The following is an 11000-nucleotide window of genomic DNA, read 5'->3' on the forward strand; positions in this document are numbered from 1 at the left end:
GAACTGGATTCAAACCTCTTATCTATTGAGGTAAGATTTTTTATTTTCCTATTTTCAAACTTTGATTGAAGCATACTCATTTAATAATTAAATAACTTAATTAATACATTATTATTTTCTCTCACAGGAAATTGTATCTGAAAATACTGCTTTTGCTACAACTTGGGGGGAAATTGTTGGCTTGGTTGAAGACCTTGAGTGGGATGACTTTAGTGTTCCTTGGAACTCTCTGTCTTCTATGGAACTAAACCTTCAAGTTGATGAACTGGATTCAAACCTCTTATCTATTGAGGTAAGATTTTTTATTTTCCTATTTTCAAACTTTGATTGAAGCATACTCATTTAATAATTAAATAACTTAATTAATACATTATTATTTTCTCTCACAGGAAATTGTGTCTGAAATACGAAATGAAAATACTGCTTTTGCTACAACTTGGGGCGAAATTGTTGGCTTGGTTGAAGACCTTATGAGCGACCAAGACCCACAGAACGAGTTCGTCCTTGATGACCCAACCAAAGAGTTATACCTTGGAGACCAGCAAAATCCTGAAAAAGAGTTTTACAGCAATAGTACTCATTGTGAGTTATCAAGACAATACCCACTGAACAAGTTATACCTTGATGAGCCAGAATACAAGTTTTACCTTGGAGACTCACAAATTTTGAAAAAATCAGTAAATGAGTTCTGCCTTGATGGTTTAAATAACTACCTTGGAGACTCAGGAAAAGGGTTCTGCCAAGATGGTTCTAAATATGGGGCCTACCTTGGAGACTCACAAATTTTAAAAAAATCAGTAAATGAGTTCTGCCTTGATGGTTTAAATAACTACCTTGGAGACTCAGGAAAAGGGTTCTGCCAAGATGGTTCTAAATATGGGGCCTACCTTGGAGACTCACAAATTTTGAAAAAATCAGTAAATGAGTTATCCTTAAGAGACTTTGTAAGTTGGTTTTACTTTGAATACTTGAAATGTGGGTTCTGGATTGATAACTCACAATGTGATACATATCTTGGAAACTCAACGGGAATGTGGTTATACCTTGAAGACTTGGAAAGTTGGGTTTATGTTGGACACTTGAAACTTTTTTGGGGGCTTTTATTTATTTATTTATTTATTTATTATTATTATTATTTTATTTATTTATATTTTGGAGACTTTTGGAGTTGCTATCACTCTTTGGGATCTAAACCTATCGATGTAGTTCTTTGTCGGATGGTGCTTGATGGGAGCAAGATCAAGAAAGTTCTGGGAAGAAAGTGCAGGCTTACTCCCCCTTTCTACGTCATCAAACCTGAAAGTCTTAAAAGACAGAATTGGAAGAAGAAAAAAAAAAACGTAAAAATATATATATAGGTGGAAATCTCATTTTGAAAAAGACATTGTGTTGGGCGAGGATTGAGTTGGGGTTGAGATTTTGAATGTGAGGGTTGGTGTTGAGATTTTGAATGTGAGGGTTGGGACACACACACATACACATCAACAAACAAAAGTTAAGCCTTGACTATTCAGTTGAGGATTCTGTGTTTGGGGTTCACAGATCTAAGAACGTCCCCCTTGACACACATTATATACTGTTATACACCTCGGACTTGGCCCTCGAGTGTCCACAACGGTGTATAGTAGGAGGGAGTGAAGCGCCAACCTATTGCTCCCATTACACACACACACACAAACAAAAGTTAAGCCTTGACTATTCAGTTGAGGATTCTGTGTTTAGGGTTCACAGATCTAAGAACGTCCCCCTTGACACACATTATATACTTGTCCCTCTAGTGTCCACAACGGTGTATTATCTGCTTAGTTTTGTCTTTTGTAATTCCTGTGAATAAAATGAACCTAAAATCTCTTCCCCTTCCAAATCATATATTTTATAAGTCCAAGGAACTGTATCTATTACATCAACAATTTTAAAAAGTTCTTTCGTCCATCGTTCAGTAAAACCCTTTTCAAAATGAGATTTCCACCTATATATTCTTACGATATCACCAACTTTGAACTTAGGTTTTCTGACATTAATCTCTTTTTCATATTTTAATTTTGTAAATGTTTCTGATGGCTTCATATTCGTTGACGTGTGAATCGTGTCATTATACTTATCCACAATATCCTGAATAAAAGATAACCATTGTTGTGAACCGAGTTGTGTGAATTTTTTATATAGTCTCTCTTTTAAGGTACGATTAAAACGTTCAACAACAACTGCCTTCCCTTCATTAAAGGTACTGTATAATGTAATACTGTTATTTTTTAGAAAATTCATAAATGTCTTGTTATAAAACTCTCTACCCTCATCAGTCCACAATTTCTTAGGTTTTCTCTTACTTTTATTAAATATCTGTTGAAAAGCTAACATAAGAGTATTACCTGTTTTGTTTTTTAAAGGGACAACCCACGCATATCTACTCCTCAAATCAATAACGGTTAAAGCATACTTGTACCCCTTATCATTATTGAGTTCAATCAAATCAGCAGACCAGATATAATCAACTTCCTTGGAATAAACTTTCCTTCTCTGAAACTTTGTGAATATTGGTTTATGTAATTCATCAGCTAATTGCTCTTCAGTCTTAATGGCATCATTAGAGCCTATAAGTTTTTTGAATTTCCAAGTCCAAGTTTCAATTTAGCACTAATCATCTTCTTCACGATGAACCTATCAACTTTTTCTCTCAAGGTTGGATTTTGTATCAGAGACAAATTATATAACATTTCTCTATCGGCTTCATGCTTTTCTTCCAACGTTGTGGTATTCCCATAATCAATATCGTGTCTCATGCACACTTCATCAACTCTATTGATTGGTTTACTCCAGGATTTAGGATTGTCTGCCTCATCTAATCTTTTATCTAAGTTTGTGCCTGGACCACAGAAAGAATAACCTGGAAGATGTAATTCCCTGGTATTCCAGTAGTTGTAAATTTACTTCCTGATAAAAACTTTTGTATATCTCCTCCGAGTTTGTGTTTGGAGATAAATTGATTTTTTTTTGAACCACACACCGAACATATACCTTTTTGTATAACCCTGTTATTTTTACTTTTAATATATGAAATATTTTTAGTATTAGTTTTCTTTTTACATTTGAGACAATAACTCATTTATTTATGAGAAAAATTTCTGCAGAGTGCAAAAACCTTTTTAGTTTCCAACATGCACATTTGAATCTTAATTTTTAAAACATAAAGAATCCTTAGAAATGCCTTCACTCTCTCCTCCATTTATTTAAGAAAAAACTTGAATTAAAATCTATATCTTGTCGATGCTAATAGTCTTGTCGAAAGTATTGCAAATAGACTTGTCAATTCTTTGTTTTCCTCCTCGGTGGGTTGAGTTATTTTCTGTAATACCTCTATTCTTTTTTGAATCTCACTGGTTTCCATATTTTGATATTTATTCATTCTCTCTCTTTCCTCCTTTTCCTCCTTCTCTCTCTTCTCCTTTTCCTCCTTCTCTTTCTTCTCCCTCTCTCTCTTCTCTCTTTCCTCCCTCTCTCTATTCTCTCTTTCCTCCTTCTCTCTCTCCTCCTTCTCCTTTTCCTCCTTCTCTTTCTTCTCCCTCTCTCTCTTCTCTCTTTCCTCCCTCTCTCTATTCTCTCTTTCCTCCTTCTCTCTCTCCTCCTTCTCCTTTTCCTCCTCTTCCCTCTCTTCTTCAACTCCTTCCTCATCCCTTACTATACTTGAATCGTTTACACCCCATAGAATATTATACATATATTCATCAGGATTTCTTGTTATTCCTGTATCCAAAATAATTTTTTACAACAGGATACCAATAAAATTTCTTTTGAATTTCTAAAAGAGCCTTACCTTTTCTTAACCTTATAATTTTTTCATTATTTAACATTCTAATTAAATCTAAAGTTGTTGGTTTATCAACATCAGCATAATGCCAATCTTTTATTGAAAATACCTCATTCTTATGTTGTAGAACATATTTATTAAAATACCGAATACCCTTTTCTTGAAGGTATGCTTGAACACAGAAATGATAATTTTCTTGAAGCCTTCTTGCTGTCATTTATGTATTAGAAATATATGTTAGAATAATATTATGGCACGAAACACCTCCCCATCTTCCCATAGTTAAATCATTTTGTATTTCCTTACTTATTATATATAATCCTGTTTTTTCTGTTTTCATGAGATAAACAAGGGCAAAACCATTATTATATTTACCCTTATTAAATTCTTTTATTTGTTGTTTACTAATCGTGGCTCCACAAAACTCATTCTCGATACCAAGTGGATAATATTCTTCCTTACGAGACTGATTTAATTGTTCCAGGTCTTCGAGGTTAATTTTAAATGACCAATTATACCCTAAATCATTCATATCATACCCCCATTGTTCTATTCTCATACAAACGATACGCCCTTCTTTATAAAAATTTATTTTAATTCGAACTGTGAATTCTGTATGACCTGGAGATAATATCAACACTTCTGTATCTTTAGAATACACAGCCGTTTTATTTAAGTATATATATTGTGATAAATCGCTTAATCTCACCAAGTCATTCGCGTCAGTCGGGCTTGGATAATTTTTTAATTTATAAGCATTTTTCATGTTAATATTTTTGTTTATATTATATTTATGTCGTTCAGCCTGTGCCTTTGTGTAATAATTTGATAAATCAATATCCAGTTCTTGAGATACACCAAAGATAGAACCATCTTTACCAACATAAGTCATTTATATTAGATTAAAAATAATATCATAAAATTTTTTATTTTTGTTGAGTTGAAATAACACATATAGACATAATTGACCACAACACTTGGAATTTAATTCTTGGACTTGAAATGTTTGATAAACACCATTCTGTAAGAATTTTATGACTTCAACAGGTGGTGGAAGACCAAAACTATCAAAATAATATTTGTCTTGACTATTAAAAATACAAACCCAATGAGAACCGTTCCCATCATTATCTTCTAAGTTCATAATAATATTCTTTGTATGTTTCGACACATTTGTTAATTCATCTCTCATACAAATAACCACATTATGAATTTTTAATTTCTTACAATATTTGGCAAGTTGTAAATTTGATGTTGTATTCTTTCCAAATTCTTTCAACCACTCATCAATGCTCATTTATTTATTAGAAAGATATAATCCATTACCTCTTTTCGTTAATTTTACACCTGCTTGTGCTATAGAAGAAAGCATATCTCCAACTAACAATCTCGCTTTATCAGGCAGACCTTCAAGTTTTTCAGCAAAATCTACAATTACACCACTTCCACTAATTTGTTTCTCCAACTCTTTGTTATGTCTTTCCAATTCTTTTTGAGCCTGGAGTTGAGCCTTCCTTTCGTTGGCAGTTTTGACCGCTGTTGAAATACCACCCGTCAATGCTCCAACCGCACTTAAACCAGCAAATAAAGGAATTAGAAATGGGAGAAATCCTCCACTCGTCTCTCTTATTGAATATTTTTTCAACATTGGTTTTGTCATTTTAATTTTAAGTGAGCCAGTGTCATTCAAGATTTTAACCTGTTCTCTTGTGAGCAAAACATCAATTCTTACTGCTCCTTTTCTCTGAATTGTATTAACGTTAATCGTACAAGGCTTTTGATTTTGAACACAAGATGATAGTTTATGAAGATTGATTTGATTAACATATACCCCAGTTGGTACTTTGCCACTCATTTATTTAACAAAAAATTATGTGAGACTAATCATCACACCATTATCTGTATTAATCTGCAATTCTGTTTCTTCCAAAAGCAAACAATATGTATCAACTTCTTCACTCTCTCCTCTTTCAATGTATAGGGAAGTATCCACTCGATTAGACTTTATAGTTTCTTTTTGAGCGCTCAGGTCAAACGTATAGATTGTATACAAACTTTTAAATGCTGTCATATCCAAAATAGGTTCTTTATTTCCATTACTTTCACACACCTTTTGGTAAGACTTGTATGCTTCAGCAAAATCATTTTTTCCCAATTAATTTCCAATCTATCTCGTGGATAAAATGTTCCATCTAGAGAAACGCGAAGTTGTTTCACCTTAGCATTATCACTCAATGCATTATTCTTATCAGTCGCAGTATCACCATCTGGCTTTTTAAAAATCATCCACAGATATCGTGGCTTTCCTTCCAGAACACCCAAATTCCACGTGTAAGTAGTTTGATTGAGTTTAACGTGTTGACATCTTCTTTTGAGGTATGATACACTGAGTGGTCTCTTTGAGTTAAGTCTTCGATTCAACATCTCTTCTGTTTTAAGATTAGGAGTATATTCACTGATATACCAACTCATCTCCTCAATTACAAATTTATTCTGATCACCAAAAGCATTACCAACACCAAAAAGCAATCTATTTTCATTATCATTCCTTTGTAGTTGAAATCTAATTTTAAGACCATACAGAACTTTATCATAATCACAAAATCCAAATATACCTTTAAGAGGAACTGCCACAGTAAAACTATTTTCTGCTTTTGTATCATCATTATACATTCCTTTCCTTTGAATATATCCAGGGTCTGTGTTTGTTCCCGTTGACATATCAGGAATAAAACCTTCGACAGACCCCTTTCCCATTCTATCACTGAATGTATAGAGTGTAAATTTCATCATTTCAGATACAGCAGAGACATAATCAACCGCTTCAACTTCTTGTGTTCCAATATACAATCGCACACTATCAAACATTTTCCAGAAGAAATCATTTACAAGTGTAGCGTTTGTGTTATTCCCAGCCTTAGTGAATTTAAATTTACACAACAAGAAACTTTCGGAGAGATTCAAATAGGTTTGTTGATTATTTATTTCAAAACTTTTTGTACCATTTGTATTCCAGTCTGTTCCAGTTATTGCATTTACCTTGAAGTAATCTTCTTTTTTAGTGGAGTTTGAGATAATAATAGTATCATCCAAATCATAGATACTATCAATTGCTTCCATACTTGTATTTATTTAGGAAAAAAGATGTTAAAACTTTTGAAACCCTGATCCAAGTATTTGAATTATTTTCTGTCGTTCTTGGGGGACAACTGAGTTTTACCTTTCTTAATTTCTTTTATTGCTTGTAATTTATGAGATTCTTTCTGAGCATCTTTTATACTCTTTACAGCACCTGCTACATTTCCCACAGCAGAAGCAGTTGAACCAATTAGGTCTTTATGTTTAAGAATAGTTGAACCAATACCCATGAGAGTATCAATTATCCCATCTCCTCTAAATTGATGTCCAACACCCCTTTGTCTCTTAGGTTTATAGTATCCTCTACCAAGATACATACCTTCACCCTTGTAGTACGGGGAAAGGAACATCCCATCCCCTGTAATTATTTTATATTTTCCCAACTCGTGCTTCCTCACAATAACCATCGTATTTATTTATTGAAAAACTTCACGTAGGTGAATTCTGATGGATATAACTTCTCCATTAAAAGAGATCACACGATTATCTTGGTCGGTTATCCTAAAATTTACTCTGTGTATGGTTTTTCCTGACACAGGTAGATAAACCAAATTTTTAGGCTCCATATTGAATTTATAACCAATTGGGGTTGAGTATGCGCTGAATGAAAATATTGTATTTGTTTTTAATCCATCATTATAAGCACCATCAATCAAATCACAGTGAATTAACACCGAATTTATTCCTGAGGATATTTGAATGACATTATCACTGTAAAACGTCCCATTAGTTTCAATCTTTTTTGAGGAGAAACCTAATAACTCTCTAAATGAATTATCAATTGTGAAATCAACCTTGTAGTTATTTTTAACTTTAATCGTTGATTTTGAAGTATGTTTTTGAATGTTTATAATAATATTTTTTGGTTCATCACCCTGTTCTTTCATAAGACGAGCAATTTCGGAAGATATTTGAGAAATCTCGTATGCTCCGGGTGAGACTGTTATCGTTTTGTATCCACTTCCCGGATTATAACTAAACTTGTCATTTTTCTCGGTTATATTAAATAAGGTATTATAAGTCTCCATGGACAATAAAGATGCCTCATATTCTTTTGTTGTGTCAAGTTGTAGTGGGTATGGGAATGAAGATGTGTGGTCGCTTGTTGTGAAATTAAAACTCAGGATTGTGCTTCTCATCTTATTTAATATGAGATAAAATGTCTTTATATTGATATTTCTTAATTATTTTCATGTTCATCAACTGGTCTAAAATGGCTGATGCTTCATTAAAACAATTGTTATTTCCAGCCTTCTTACTGCCAAACAACAATAACAGTCTATTAACTAATTGCGATGGGTCATTTGGAAGAAAACTAATACCTGAACCAAGGATACTTAAAGCCTGAATAATGTGTTTCTCCTTCTCATTCTTCCTACTTTTACCAGAAAGAATAACCTTATAATTTAGAGTGTTCAGCAAATCAATATATACTCTATCATCATTATTTTCCATATCCAATGGTTTATCAATATACTTTGATTCATCCCTCACAGTTGAACCTTGCCTTCCATCTTTTGTGAGAAGAAACATTAATCTCGGAGTTAGTTTAACAGGGGGTTGAGCAGAACTTAAGAACCTTAATTCATCATTAAATATCAATACCTTTTCTTGAACAAGAAGAAATATTGCTGGTTGTTCTGTTGGAATGAGTCCTGCTTTGGTTTTTGAATCCGCTGAATATTCATTGTTTTGAACAGCATTCACAATATAATCAGGGGTTGATTAATCTCTTCCAGTTGTTGAAATAAACCTTCATCATCATATTCTAATTCTCCTAAATGCTCTAATTCTTCCTCCGTCATTTGACTGAAATCTTTTAACATTTGAAGCTTTCTAGGAGTATATTCTACTGTGGGAACTGTGGAAACATCTTTCATTTTTCTTGGGAAGTTTTTAAAAGTGGTTTAAAAAATTTCTCTTGTTTTTTTCAAATGCTTCTTCGCCCGTTAGTTTCTGTCTGCGTTTCTTCTTTATGTCTTCCTGTTGTTTTACAACTTTTGAAACCAACTCTTGATGTTCCTTAAATCTTCTTGCTCTTTCTTTTGTATCCATTTATTTATTGTAAAATATCATTTAATGAATTGTAAAGATCAACAGGGAAATTTTCCTTTTCTTCATCATTCAAGTAGATGTGTTCAAATAAATCCTTTTCTTTAAATATTTCATCAAATTCTTTATTAACATTAATGCGAGTTGTAATTTCTTCTTCACTAATCCTTGCATCTCTGCTTTTCATACGTTTGTGTTGAGTTTCTTCATCAACATCAAAACCGAATGATAAAATCTTCACTCCGCTCAGATATTTAATAATTTGTCTCGTTCCTTCTGGATTAGTTTCTAATATCCCAACACCACCAGATTTTAGTTTCTTTAACTCACTCTTACAATGTGAATATTTTGTTGTACCAAGAGAAACCTCCTCAAATATTTGTCCTTCATTCCTTAATCGCATATGTTCCTCCACTGAAATATAGTGATAATCTTCACCTTTTACTTCTCCAGGTCTTATTGCTCTAGTTGTTGTTGATACAATGCGTATCACGGGGTGTTTTTTAAGTAAATTTACAATATTCTCATTTGTACTACATAAGAACCTTGATTTATGAAAGTTTTTCCAGAAGCAGATTTACCCACAAGATTTATAATAATAGTTGTCATTTATATATGTAGTTGTTTATAAAACAAAAAATATATCCCTTAATATCTCATCTTGTTTCACAACAATATATTTATATTTTTCAGTCGTGTGCTTCATATAATCCTCAAATTTCTTTTTACTACATAATGTAGAACAATTATCTCTCCAAAAATTATTGATATCTATTGAATTTAACTTGAATAAAATAAAAGTATTAGCATTGTTTCTGATGGAACGACGAGGAAGTTGAAAGTACGATTGACTAAGATAAATACAATTACAAGAAGAATGTCTCCCTCTTGTGTAGTAGCTGTCCATTACCGTTTGGTTTCTCTCATTAACACAATCATCAAAGATAACGAGGTTCTTTTTGATTTATCCAAATCTTGGGGAGACGGTATATCATCCGTATTATCACTAAGAATACAAGTTATAAGATTTGATTTCTTTTTACATCTCTGTGTATCACAAAATAGTTGAATTATATCTTCAATGTTATAATCATTTAGGTTTTTTGACGTTTAAATAAACCTATTATATCTTCTTTTTGAAGACCAGCATTAAAACCTTGTGAGAGTAGTTGATACTCTGGTTGAAAACTCGACTTTGTGAAAATTATTAAATTATCATAATCTAAAAAGTTGGGAGTGAGGAGCATTTTTAAAAGTAAGCAGGTTTTTCCACATCCACTTGAACCAACTATGAGACATCTTAATGAATTTGGGAGATTTTTATGGTTGTTAAATTTTATCTTATTTTCCCAAATAGGTAAAAAATCATTCATTTATATATTTGAAAAACAGGTTATTTAATTTATTATTGGCTTTTTTAGAAACTCTATATTTTATCCTAAGTTCAGGTTTAATTTCAAGATAATCCATTATTTTATTTATACAATATCTTGTGTTGATATTTCCCTGAAAATTACATCTATGAATAATATACAACAACAATCCTTTGAACATTTCTCTTATACGTTCAGTTTCTTCCCTTGTAAGGAAAGGTGTGTTATCATCCTCATACTTTACATTCATTTCTCTAATCAATCTTGTAAAGTAATTCATTTTTGGTGTAAATCTAAAAGAATTATTTTCCTTTTTATATTTTTTATTATCATTAATTAGAAGATAATCACAGAATATACATTGTTTATAGGCTTTTGACTCTGTGTTTAATCCCTGTCTTTCACACGCAGGACAATTCTCAAATTTGTCATATGGAGAATCAGGAAAGTCTAGCATATTTATAAAGTAAAACTTTACTTAAACTGAAATTCATCTATACTTTCAGTTGTATATTACCATCGATATCGATATACTTTTTCATTATCAGATTCAACGACAACATTTTTTATATTAAAGGTAATTTTAAAATTATCGTTAACTACTATTGAACGAAATGTCATTTCACCTGATA

General features: G+C 32.2%; 1 protein-coding gene and 1 long non-coding RNA gene across 4 annotated transcripts in view; one reads left to right on the top strand and one right to left on the bottom strand.

The window, feature by feature from the left end:
• The window catches only part of CACNB2 (calcium voltage-gated channel auxiliary subunit beta 2), a 239513-nt gene that overhangs the window by 63857 nt on the left and 164656 nt on the right, over positions 1–11000 (bottom strand). The gene's annotated exons all lie outside the window — the stretch shown is intronic.
• Positions 37–2135, top strand: LOC147027328 (uncharacterized). The gene is made up of 2 exons (XR_015056992.1): positions 37–292; positions 390–2135. It is a non-coding gene; the product is annotated as an uncharacterized LOC147027328 (long non-coding RNA).

The sequence above is a fragment of the Eptatretus burgeri genome, chromosome 4 (assembly GCF_056783735.1).
Source record: "Eptatretus burgeri isolate ZD-2024b chromosome 4, Ebu_testis_v1, whole genome shotgun sequence".
NCBI classification, from domain to species: domain Eukaryota; kingdom Metazoa; phylum Chordata; class Myxini; order Myxiniformes; family Myxinidae; genus Eptatretus; species Eptatretus burgeri.